This window comes from Hemitrygon akajei, chromosome 19 (assembly GCF_048418815.1).
Source record: "Hemitrygon akajei chromosome 19, sHemAka1.3, whole genome shotgun sequence".
Classification (NCBI taxonomy): Eukaryota; Metazoa; Chordata; class Chondrichthyes; order Myliobatiformes; family Dasyatidae; genus Hemitrygon; species Hemitrygon akajei.
The window spans coordinates 18,302,810-18,315,434 of record NC_133142.1 but is presented as its reverse complement, the minus strand read 5'-3'; the positions used below and the strand labels follow the sequence as shown (position 1 = coordinate 18,315,434).

Sequence of the window (12,625 nt, the reverse complement as noted above, 5' to 3'; positions counted from 1 at the left end):
TCTGAATTAAAGCAGCCCAATCTAATTATCAGATTTGTACATACACACTTTGACAATAAATTGAACCTTTGACCTTTGAACCTTAAGTTTTATTCCAGTATGAATGGTCAATCTTAACACAGCAACCAAGACCAAAGCACAGTCCCACTGTTACATGTTGCAGAGTTTCTTGCATCAGGAAACTTCTGAATTTTGTTTGGCCCTATGCCTCACTCCACAATTAGCTGAAAAACTAAGATCACTTGTGCTTTGCAGCTGAGTCTATCTTTATCTCAAAGGATTTTAAAATTTTATTCTGCTACTCCACCATGCCCAAGAAACTTTAATAGAGTACACATGCTCTTAGAAAGGACTAGATATACATGACTCACTGTAAATTCTAGTCACACTTTTCAAATTAAAGGTCAGCAAATAAAATAGCCTGAATCTAATTGCGATTATCGAATTTCTTTTTTTTAATGCACGTGTTACACTGGAGCACTTGGGATGTACAGTGTGAGGTGCAATGAATGAACCTCCACCTATATTGAAACAGTCATTGTTATTTTAAGAGCACGGCGTGTGGTACTTTTGTTGTGCAGGTCGAATTAACAGTGCTGTAACATGCACATACACACACTTGGTCCTGAAAAATGAATTCAAAAATTCTTCACGTATTAAAAGTCTTTAAAATATTCATAATGTTTTGCAAACAATGTAATGGGTTGCAGATGAGAAGAGCTATTTATCTAAAACTGAAAACCAAAACACTTTTGATTACAAGCTAATAGCCCTTCAAAGGAATTGCCCTTGGCACATTGGAAATCAGGCATTAATCTGAATTGTGTTTGAGATTTACTGCAGTCTCTCACACAAGCTGTGTCAAACTGAAGGAGATGGCAGGTAAAAGGCACATGCCTAGATGTAGAGTCCTTTGGTGGCGTGCTTCTCTGCGGCTCGCGAGTTAATTTTTTTAAATGAAAAATAAGATGTAATGGGAAAGCGGGGACTTACTGCGATTTGCGGGGTCTGCAGGTCACCGTGCATCTGACGGAGCATGCGCAGTGACATCCAACAACGTGCTGCATCTGCCTGCCCGTCTCGATGTTTACAGCCGGCGCACTCGTACAGAAGCGGGCGGTAAATGCGAGTAAACGCCGCTTCAGTACCACTTAAAGGGGACATGCCAGAGCAGGGACCGTGCCTCAGGTAGGTCCCGCCCGAGTGATCTACTTTTCCTGCTCTGCTCTCCCTCCGCATCCACCCAGCTCTCTCCTGATTCTCACCAGGATCGCAGTCCTCCTCAGCCACCTCCCTCATAGGCACCAATCTGCCGACGCAACTTGACCCAACCTTCTCCCCTCCACTCAATTTGACACCCGACCTGCCCCCAACCCCCTGACAGCTAAATCCCCCTCAGGCAACGGATCTGCTCTTCGGACCCAATACCACACCCACTGTTGGTCCAGGTTCCAACATCTCCGTGCCACCACACCCACAGTTCTGACAACCCAATCTCCATCTGCCTCCACCCTCTGCTACCTCCGCCTCTCCATGAACTAGTGACACAAACTGCCCTCCTACTTTCAGAATTATGTTGCCTGCCCCGGCTCTCAAACAGTCTCTTGGTTTAGTACCATGAATTTCATCAGATACTCATTAAACAAGTATTCATGTACGTCTTTATAATTTAATTTTATAAACAGAACTACCTCTGAGCTTGATGTTTTCCAGAAGGTCAATGTAGTCTGCTGGCTTCTTACACAATAAACTAGGGCAATAGTTTTGCTTATTCTCTTAACTTATCCAAATAAAAGTCCTGCCTTGGGTTAAATGGAACCATCCAACTGTGCCTTAAGTGATTCCAGGAACTTCTTGAACTTTCTGAAGGTTCCATTCTATTGATCAAATTTTACCTTCGTAAATCGTGCCTCCCATATGGCATTATAGCAGCTCATAGAGTCATTCAACGTGGAAACAAGTTCTTTGGCTCACTGATTTCATGCTGATCTTTAATCACCCGTTTACTACACACCGCATTGATGCCATTCTTTATTCCCCTCATGTGCCCCAGGTTCTGCTACTCACCTACATGCTAGTGGCAATTGAGAGTAGCTACTAAGCCACATATCTATGGGATGTGGATGGAAAATACAGCACCCTGAGGAAAGCCACGCAGTCACGGGGAGAACATGCAAACTCCACACAGGCAATGCCCGTATTGAACTCATAGATGAAGTGTTCTGCTCTGAGTTTGCTTAAACCTACAGTATTTTGTAGTACAGTAGTTTTAATCAAAAGGTTTTTAAAAAGATTGTTCATCTATTGGCTCTATTATCTGCTGATAATTAACATTTTCTATCTATCTGTCCATCTATTTCAGGTTTCCATTTCCTGTACTTCCTGCTTTCTTGGTGAAATGTTGGGTTCAGTGACTTTCAGACATGTATTTAAATAAATGCATAGAGGCAGTAGAAAATACCCTGTACAAGTTTTTAAATCAGGGGTTCAGATGGCAGGAGAACCCAAAGGTTGATTCAGTCCCTTAATTTCATATGCAGGTGTTTATTGACCTGAATTTTGCAGCAAGATTATTGTTAGGGCTATTAGCACTAATTAAATAATTCTGTTGTCTCCATATGTACAGCTAAACACAAAAGTCAAGGTGCCAAAATCCAAGTTGTTCTGCTCCTCCAGAATCTTCCCTCAGGGGTCCCAACCTGAGCCCACACCCCTTTTGCTGAATAGAAAGGGTCCATGGCTTAGAAGAGTGGGAATTTGTAGTGTTTATTTACTAAATAGCCATGAACTATGCCTAAGAAAGTTAGAGCTTTTCCATTAATTTCAGGTAAAGTTTTAACTTGGTTTTAAGTCATAGTTGTGAGCAAACAGAGCTCTGAAACTGAAGGCTGACATAAAATATTGATTATAATTTCAATTACTATTGCAATTTGTCATAATTAAGTGTTTTTTTCTTTATCTATGTCTCTTTTATTTGCCCCTTAATCATAACTTCCTTCCAGCTCATCAATATTTTTTCAACTGAATATCTTCTTTGTTGTTGGAAGATTTTGTTATTTATTTCAGGTATCTATAATTTCCATTAATTTCCTGTCTTCTGCCTCCCATGCTCCTTGAAGAGTGGAGTGACAGTTGCAATTTTCCAGTCTTCCGGAACCATTCCAGAATCTAATGAGCCTTGATAAATGATTATTAATGCCTCTCACTTGCCTCTTTCAGAACCTTATGGTGAAGTCCATCTGATCCAGTTGACTTAACTACCTTCAGACCTTACAGCTTCCCAAGCACCTTCTCCCTACTAATAGGAACTATACCACTCAGTTCTGCCCCCTGACACTCTCAAACTTCTGGCATACTGCTAATGTCTTCCACAGTGAAGACTGATGCAAGATACTTACTCAGTTTGTCCGCCATTTCCTTCACCCCTATTACTAGCTCTCCAACAGTATTTTCCAGTGGTCCAATATCTACTCTCACCTCTCTTATTATCTTATATCTCTGGAAAAACAAAACTTTTGGTATTCATTTGATATTGGCTCACTTATCTTCATGTTTCTTCTTTTCCCTCTTTATGACTTTTTTGTTGCCTTCTGTTGGTTTTTAAAAGCTTCCCGATTCTCTAACTTCCCTTAATTTTTGCTCTATTACATGCCCTTTCTTTTACACTTATGTTGGCTTTGACTTCCCTTGTCAGCCATGATTGTGTCTTCCTGCCTTTAGAATACTTCTTTGGGATATATCTCTCTTGCACCTCCTGAATTGCTCCCTGTAATTCCAGCCATTGCTACTCTGCTGTCATCCCTGCTAGTGTCCTCTTCCAGTCACCTTGGTTAGCTCCTCTCTCAGCTCTTTACTCCACTGTAATACTGATACATTTGACTCTAGCTTCTCACTCTTAAATTGCAGGTAGAATTCAATCATATTATGATCACTGACTCCTAAGGGTTCCTTTGCCTTAAGCTTCCTAATCAAACCTGATGCATTATACAACACCCAATCCCTCATGGGTTCAACCACAAGCTGTTGTAAAAAGCCATCATGTGGGCATGCTACAAAATCTCACACTTGGGATCCAAAATCAGCACCAACCTGATTTTCTCAATCTACCTGCATATTGAAATCCCCCATGTCTATTGTATTACTGCCCTTTTGACATGTATCTTCTATCTCCCAGATTAATTTGTAGCCTGCATTCTGGCTAGAGCTATCAGTGGCCATCCCGGAACATGCTTGTTTTATTAACACAGCGCTTCCAGATAAGTAAAAACTCTTCACCTCTCTTGCAATCCATGCCCAACCCCTCATCAGTTTTGATCCAGGCTGTGTGCACCCAAAACCCAAGCCCCTAGCTCCTGATGATACCAAACTCACGATCAGCACTGCAGCTAACAATCATCACCCAATTCTCAATCACTTTCCTAGCTCCCAATTAATTCTTCTGATTTGCCTTTTCTACCTATTCTTGATCATTGAACAACTGTACCAACATCCCCCCTTCCAACTCCCAATCATCCTTCAATCAGCCACCCAAGTCAAAATGGAAAATAGGAGCCCTTGATAATAAGATATAGGATAAAGACAGTAGAAAGGGAGGATCATAGCTTATAAAATCAAGAAGTCCATGTCATTTAAAGTAAAATTGGATAAGTATATGGACAGGAAAGGAATGGAGTGTTATGGGCAGAGTGCAGGTCGGTGGGACTAGGTGAGAGTAAGCGTTCGGCACGGACTAGAAGGGCTGAGATGGCCTGTCTCTGTGCTGTAATTGTTATAGGGTTATATATTTCAGTCAGAAAATTGGAAGTGCATGCAACAAAGCCCTTTAATTTACTTGTAGACAAGGCAAACTGAATTAGAGGTAATAGTGGAGGAAAAAGTCATGAAATGTGTAACAGATAGCTTTTGGAATCAACGTATTGAGAAACTAGCAACAGAAATTACTGTGCCTAATAATACACAATAAGAATGAGTTGATTAATAATTTGGTAACTAGAGGGAATATTAGTGAAACGTGATCCTATTATGATGGAATTTCATATAAAACCAAATAAAGGTTTTGTTCATCCTGGCCGCAAGGTCTTAAATTTAAACAAAGCGAGCTATAAAGATCTGAGCCATGAGGCAGTAATTGTAGACTGCAAAACTACATTAGAATATTGGACAGTAAATAAGCAATGGCTACCATTTAAAGAACCATTACATAGTTCCCAACAAATCCTTCTTTGGCAGTCCACTGGGTTGAAGACAGATTACTTGCAATCTAACTCAGAGGAGTGGAGACACCTGTGTATGAACTTTATGACTTAGGATGACTGCTGTAGTCCAGTGATGATAGGATACCAGCTTCTGCTGCATGGAGTAGCACACACATACATGGGCGTGTACAAGCACACACACTCTAAACACAAAGAGATACACTCTGATCACACAAACATACTCACGTACACATGTGTACACAGATATGATGATGTCCACATCCTCTTCCTCAGCTCCTATCACTTATATTCCACCCCCCCCCCCCCCAACTCTTCATCTCTTCCTGGTTCAATCCCACTTCCTTTAGTTTGCCTGGTTCTGTAACCCCCTTCCCTAACCGTCTCCTTGAGTATTTCCCTCTTTCAGCCTCCAGAAAATAGTAAATCGTTAATTCATGCAACACACTTAGACAGGATGAAGAGGTCAATACTCCCCAATGCCATTAGGCTTTACAATTCAACCGCCAGGACTTAAGAACTTTTTAAAAGCTATTATTAATGCTTTTTGAGATAGTGATTGAGATGCATATCATATTTTTTACTGAGTTAAGTATTGTATGTTATTAGTTTTGCTACAACAAGTGTATGGGACATTGGAAAAAAAAGTTGAATTTCCCCATGGGGATGAGTAAAGTATCTATCTATCTATCTATCTATCTATCAGAATGCTGGAGGAACTCAGCAGGCATCAGGGAAAAGAGTACAGTTGATGTTATGGGCCGCAACCCTTTGTCTGGACTCTGTTGGAGTCCTAATCTCTATTAGAAGCTCTATTAGAATGTAATCGTTCATTTGTTATGTGCCGTGTCGTATGACATTAGCGATCATGGTCTTTCCATGACCATGATTGCTCTTCAGAAGTGGTTTACTATTACCTTTTTTTTGGGCGGTGCCTTTACAAGAGGAGTGATCCCCGCCATTATCAATACTCTCCAGAGATTGTCTGCCTGGCATCAGTGGTTTCATAACCAGGACTTGCGACATGCACCAGCTGCTCATACATACAACCATCTATCACCTGTTCCAATGGCTTCACGTGACCCTAATCGGGGGCTAAGCAGATGCTACACCTTGCCTAGTATCCTGCAGCCTAGCAGAGGGAAGGAGCGCTCTACACCTCCACCCTAACATCCAGGTGAACAATGGGTCTAAAATAAATGGGGACCTGAAAGAAATTAACAATTCTGATAAAAAAAAGTATTGTAAGAGTAATGGGACTGAAATATGATAAATGCCCTGGGAATACAGATCATCAGAACCTGGGTTCTTATCACCTTTTAGTTCCATTAAAACACACAGTTAAATGCATTGGTTGACATTCAAAAATCCATTGATTCAAAAATGGAAGGTATGAAATATAACCTCTCCTTTAAGGAGGGAGGTAAAATATAAAAGTTAGCCTAATATCAGGAGTAGGGAGAATGCTAATAACTGTTATTAAGGAAGTGGTAACCAGATACTTTGAAAATATTAATAGGATTGGGTAGAGTATTTATGAAAGCAAAATAATGTTTGACAAATCTGTTAAGAGTTTTTTGAGGTAGCAGCTGGCATGATACATCAGGGAGAACAACTGAACATTGTGTATTTGGACTTTCATAAGGCTTTTGATAAAGTGCCAGACCAGAAGTAATTAAACAAACTCAGAACACATGGAATTAATGAAAACATATTGAGATGAATTGATGATTGGTTAATAAAGCAGAAGCAGAGAGTTGGAATAAGTGGGTAAATTTTGGGCTGTGAAGCTGTGACTCCTGGGGCACTCTTGGGATCAGTGCTTGGGTCTGAACTTTCACCAAAAAGACTAGTCAGTCGAGATAGAAACAGAATTGGGCCATTTGGCCCATCAAGTCTGTTCCACCATTTCATCATGGCTGATTAATTTTCCCTCTCAACTCCAATTTCCTACCTACTCCCAGTAACCTTTCATGTCCTGACTAATCTAGAACCTATCAACTTAATGCCTTAACTACACTGAAGGACCTAGCCTCCACAGCCACCTGTGGCAATGAATTTACAATTTCAGTAATATTTGAGTAATATTGCAAATATATTGTTTGATTAACACTCTGTTGTTTAAAATAATTCGTAGGGGTTATATGTAAAAGTACGTGAATGGCATACGTCATTATGCCACCACGACGTAAGTGCATGCCTCAGTTAAAGTAAGGAGGAAGTACGTAAGTTAGCCCCAGCTCTCCCGTGTTTTTCTTTTAATCAGCTTGGGAGTTACACAATGAATTCTAACATTGAATTTGCCTTCTTCACCACTGACTCAACCTGCAAGTTAACCTTTAGGGAATCCTGGATGAGGACTCTCAATTCCCTTCACACCTCGGATTTTTATATCTTCTGCCCATTTAGAAAATGGTCTACATTTTTGTTCCTTCTACCAAAGTGCATGACCATACACTTCCTGACAGTGTATTCTATCTGCTCTTCTTTGTCCATTCTACTAACCTGTCTAAGTCGTTCTGCAGCTTTCCTGCTTCCCCAATGCTACTTGCCCCTCCACTTATCTTTGTATTGTCTGCAAACTTGGCCACAAAGCCATCAATTCCATCATCCTAATCATTGACATATAATTTAAAAAGAAGCAGTCCCCAAACTGACCCCAGTGGAACATCTTCCTCACTGCCTCACTACACATTGCATCTAGTTGCCCCATCCTCAGCCCTATCACTCTGGCTCCCATTCCCCTGCTAAATTAGTTTAAATACTCCCCAGCAGATCTAGCAAACGTGCCCACAAGGATATTGGTCCTCCACAGGTTCAGATGTAATCTGCCCCTTTTGTACAGGTCATACCTTCCCCAGACAAGATCCCAATAATCCAGAAATCTGAAGCCCTGTCCCCTGTACCAGTTCCTCAGCCACACATTCATCTGCCAAAGCATCCTATTCTTACCCTCACTGGTGCATGGTACAGGCAGCAATCTAGAGACTACTACCCTAGAGGTCCTGATTTCAGCTTTCTGCCTCACTCCCTAAATTCTCTCTTCTGGATCTCCACCCCTTTCTACCTATGTCATTGGTGCCAATATGTACCGAGGCTTCTGGCAGCTTACTCTCCCCCTTTAGAATGCTGTAGACTTCCTGACCCTGGGAGGCAACATACCATCCGGGTGTCTCTTTCATGTCCACAGGATCTCGTGTCTACTTCGCTAACTATGGCATTCCCTATCACTGCTGTAGTTATCTTCACCCCACCTTCTGTGTTGTGAGGAAAAATGAAGATTGGCAAAGCAGCATCTTGGATGATGATTGATCTTGTATGAGGGGGTGGATGTTATGTAGAATCTAAGCACAGCTTCACTTCTAATGACTGGGTAAGTTCAGCTGTTGTACTGCAACTGTAAGAGAATCAGTCAGCACTATATATTGTTGGGCCTCAGTGCTGTACAACTAATTGTTGCCATTTGTGCTCAATGTTTATAACTGAGGATGAGGCAGAAGTGAATCCGGGGAGGATTTGTTTTTTTTTTTTAGCAAGACAAATACATATCTTTTTAGTGAAGATTTCCCATGCACTTGTTCTTGCTCAGAAACGAGGAAGCATCATTTTAAGATGATTTGAGGAAAGCATAGGGAGGGATGTCAGAGATAAGTTCAATTGCACAGAGAATGGTGGGTGCATGAAATACGCTACCAGGGGTGGTGCTAGAGGCAGATACATTAGGGGCATTTAAGAAACTCTTAGGTAGGCACTGGATGACAGAAAAATAGAGTGTGAAATAAGAGGGAAGACCTAGATTGATATTAGAGTAGGATATACTTATTGTTCTATAGTTTTGCTGAGTATGCCCACAAGAAAATGAATCTCAGGGTTGTATATGGTGACATATATGCAATTTGATAATCAGAATTTACTTTGAACTTCAAATTTTAAAGGGTCGGCTCACAAAGGGCCTGTACTGTGCTGTATATATAGAGCTATATTTCTTCACTATTCTTGGTTGGTGCGGCTGTAATGAAACCCAATTTCCCTTGGGATCAATAAAGTATGTCTGTCTGTATTGTTCTATGTCCTAGAAACAAATACTAAAACACCAGAAAAGTTCTGAGACCATGACAGATAATTTTTTGCTGTAAATTTACCAGTTATTTAGTATCTTGACATTGAACAAGAAATTTTACACCAGACCTTTAACTGTTAGTGTTTTGATTTTACTAAAAAGGAACTCACATGCTCTGTTACATTAGCTTTGTTTGGCAATAATGGGTTCCTCAGTGTTTTTAGTTGGGCCAATGATGAATGACCTGAGTTTGTTCAGTTTTTTTTCACTGATTTCTGTTTGACATTTGCTTACAATATATATAAACATTAACACCTACAGAGCATATTTAACTCTTTGGCTGCGCCTTCATTAATGTGGAACTCTTCTAATGCTCAGTTATTAGTCCAGATTGCTACATTTTGGTGTGGAAAATGGTTTCCTTAACAAAAAAAAACTCAAAGTGAAATAAGAAAACACAGGCTGTGACTCCCGATGGCGGCACCTCATCACTGACTTCATCAAAAATAAAACCGTGGCCCATGTGTGCTTGCAGTGCCCAAAGCAAAATTTGACGCAAACCTGTTCCATCTGGCATTTCTTCTTTTGACTGGCACATTTTTAAACAGTTTGACAAATCTGAATGCTGAATGATGAAAACACACATATACACAATAGTCATTTTGACAGGACTATCCACCTACATAAGCACTCACAGAACAAGTGTTCAGTTAAAGTTGGTGGTGAAGGTGGATGGAGATAGAGAGTCTAATTAAACTGATTCCTGTGTAAATCATTGTCAAGTGTAGCCCTTCTGTATATGTCTAGCATTTATATTATGATCAGTACGTTTAAGAGCATCAGGCCTTCTTAATGCAGATGGCTTGATTTTGATCTCTAAATTGTATTTCATTTTAAGTTCGCCTACTAACTTCATTTGTATCAACATGCCATAAATCTTCTGCTGGTCGAACTGCATTTTGTACAATGCTCTGTTGTATGTTGAAGGTGCGTTCCTGGAGCTTTTTGACAAGTTTTATGTTGTTATTTCTCTTGGAATTTGCCACCTCTATGCCCAATTAGTGATCTATAATTAACTCTTTGAGTACAAGAGATCCTAATTTGGAAATGTTGCTTTACAATTCTAAATTTGACAGGAACCTTACATAATGATAAATGTTGAAACACTCCAGTAATCAGCAAGCTATTTATAGGTACTTCACACCTAATGGCCTTGTGTGCATATTCCTGTGTATATTGTAATTAAATAATTCAGGGAACACAATAACTCTGTATTTCCAATACCTGCAGGGCCCATTAACACTTCAAGTGTTAAAGGAAACACAATATTTTCAAAACGATCATGTTAACAAAGTTAATGACCTCAAAAATTAATAATGTTAGAATGACTAAATGTTCTGGTTCTGTAAAATAAACGGAGGATATCCCATGCTGAGCTGCGAGATGTAAGGTTTATCTCATTAAGTATTTCTTTTTCAATGAACTAATCAAATTCCATTCAGCTCCTGAGTTATAAATATGTACCTCCGCACCATCCGCTACAAGTGGGACTTCCTGGTGGTCAAACATTTTAATTCCGATTCCTGTTACAGTTCCAACGTGTCAATCCATGGCCTCCTCTTGTGCCAAGATGAGGCCATCCTCGGGGTGGAGGAGCAAAATCTTATATTCTGTCTGGTCCCCTCCAACTTCATGGTATGAATATTGATTTCTCCTTCCGGTGAACAGAACTCCCCCCCCCCCCCCATTCCCCACTCTGACCTTTTATTTCTTCTCACCTGCCGATAATTTTCCCCCGGGTCCCTTTCTCCTATTGTCCACTCTGCTCTCCTGTCAGATTCTTTCTTCTCTAGCCCTTGACAATTCCCACCCACCTGGCTTCACCTTCCAGCTGGCCTCTTACCCCCTCCCCTCACCTTTTAGTTGAGGCATCTCCTCCCTTCCCTCTCAGTCCTGAAGAAGGGTCTCAGCCTGAAACATTGACTGTTTATGCCTTTCCATAAATGCTGCCTGACCTGCTGACTTCCTCTAGCATTGTTTGTGTGTTGCTTATAAATATGTTTATACATTCATCCAGTAAATAACTAAACAATAAAACTATAAAATGATACTTCCTCAAAGTAATAAATAGTATGAAAACAAATACCGTGCTTATTAGCTGAGAATGTGGAGGGCTGCCTGAAACCATTTTGAAATGGGCACTGCTTAACAAACTTATGCCAAAGAACATCAGACCATGAGCTGCTGAAACTTGGGCCACAGGCTTCATCCACATTCATTTGGCAAATCATCTCAAACTTTGCCTGCTTCTCAGAGCATGAAAACATTGTGGAAAGGCACGGGAGAAGGAGCAGGTAAGGGTGATTGCTTGGGAATGCCACAGCCTCCAGTCTTGTGGAATTATAAATGGCACCTAACCTAAATTCCTTTTCTTAAATTACTTAATCTGCATTTTCTGGCTTCTAATGGTCCCTTTGGTTAGTCTGCAGGACTTTGGGGTAAACTCCACCCAATTCATACAGGTATTAGGGTATGATCCTAAAGAAAGGAACTAAGTTTGGTTATTCAAGAGGGCCAACAGTCAATTTAGCAATTGTTCCCATCTAGTAGTCTGTAGACTTAAAACGAAAACAGCACACAGGTCATGGCTGAAAATTGCTCCACCCAACACAAATATTTTTTTACAATTCTCCCTACCTCAAATCTATTGCAATGCCACATTGGTTAAAGGCATTTTTATGGGCCTCATTAATAAGTTATTTAGTACTTTGTTTTAACACCTGAATCAACCCAACGTTACTTTTCAATTTGGAATCTCCAGTGTTGCTTGCACTACATTACAATGTGATTGGTTCCAGATTTATTTCCATGTTTACTAATATTCATGGCCTTTAATAATATAATTGGAAAAATAAATTTGCACTGAATATATATTTACAGCTGTAAAATCTCTGCAGTTCTCAATTGAGTTTTATTATAGGAAGTGGTACCATTTGAAATTAATAACAATGTTATGTTATATTTACAGACACAGACTGGTGCCCATTGAGTATGACATGGTGCCGACAGGCCTCAGCTAGACTGGCAGTTCTTGCATCACTTCTTGGCCAGGAAGAAGGAAAAACAAATGTCAGTAAAAGTTTCAAAGTTAGTTGAGAGCTGACGGTCCTGGCAGCTTCTGGAATTTTTCTCATGAATGAACTAATCCCACTTCATTCATTCTCTATTTTATAAATGTGTCTTGCAAGTTAACGTTAATGAAAATAAATGACTGAAATAATGTTTGTTTTTTGAGGAAGCAATGGCTTCCATGTTCTACTACACTGGGATCCAATGACTTTGAAGGTGTCCC

General features: G+C 40.2%; 1 long non-coding RNA gene across 2 annotated transcripts in view; it reads left to right on the top strand.

Moving 5' to 3' along the window:
- Positions 1-1,051: 1,051 nt before the first annotated feature.
- The window catches only part of LOC140741790 (uncharacterized), a 32,155-nt gene continuing 20,581 nt past the window's right edge, over positions 1,052-12,625 (top strand). Inside the window, exons 1-3 of one of the 2 annotated variants that reach the window (XR_012102137.1) lie at positions 1,080-1,188; positions 8,453-8,586; positions 12,302-12,402. This is a non-coding gene — a long non-coding RNA (uncharacterized lncRNA). Of the gene's footprint in view, positions 1,189-8,452; positions 8,587-12,301; positions 12,403-12,625 lie in introns of both variants that reach the window. The other variant, XR_012102136.1, reaches the window with a different exon arrangement.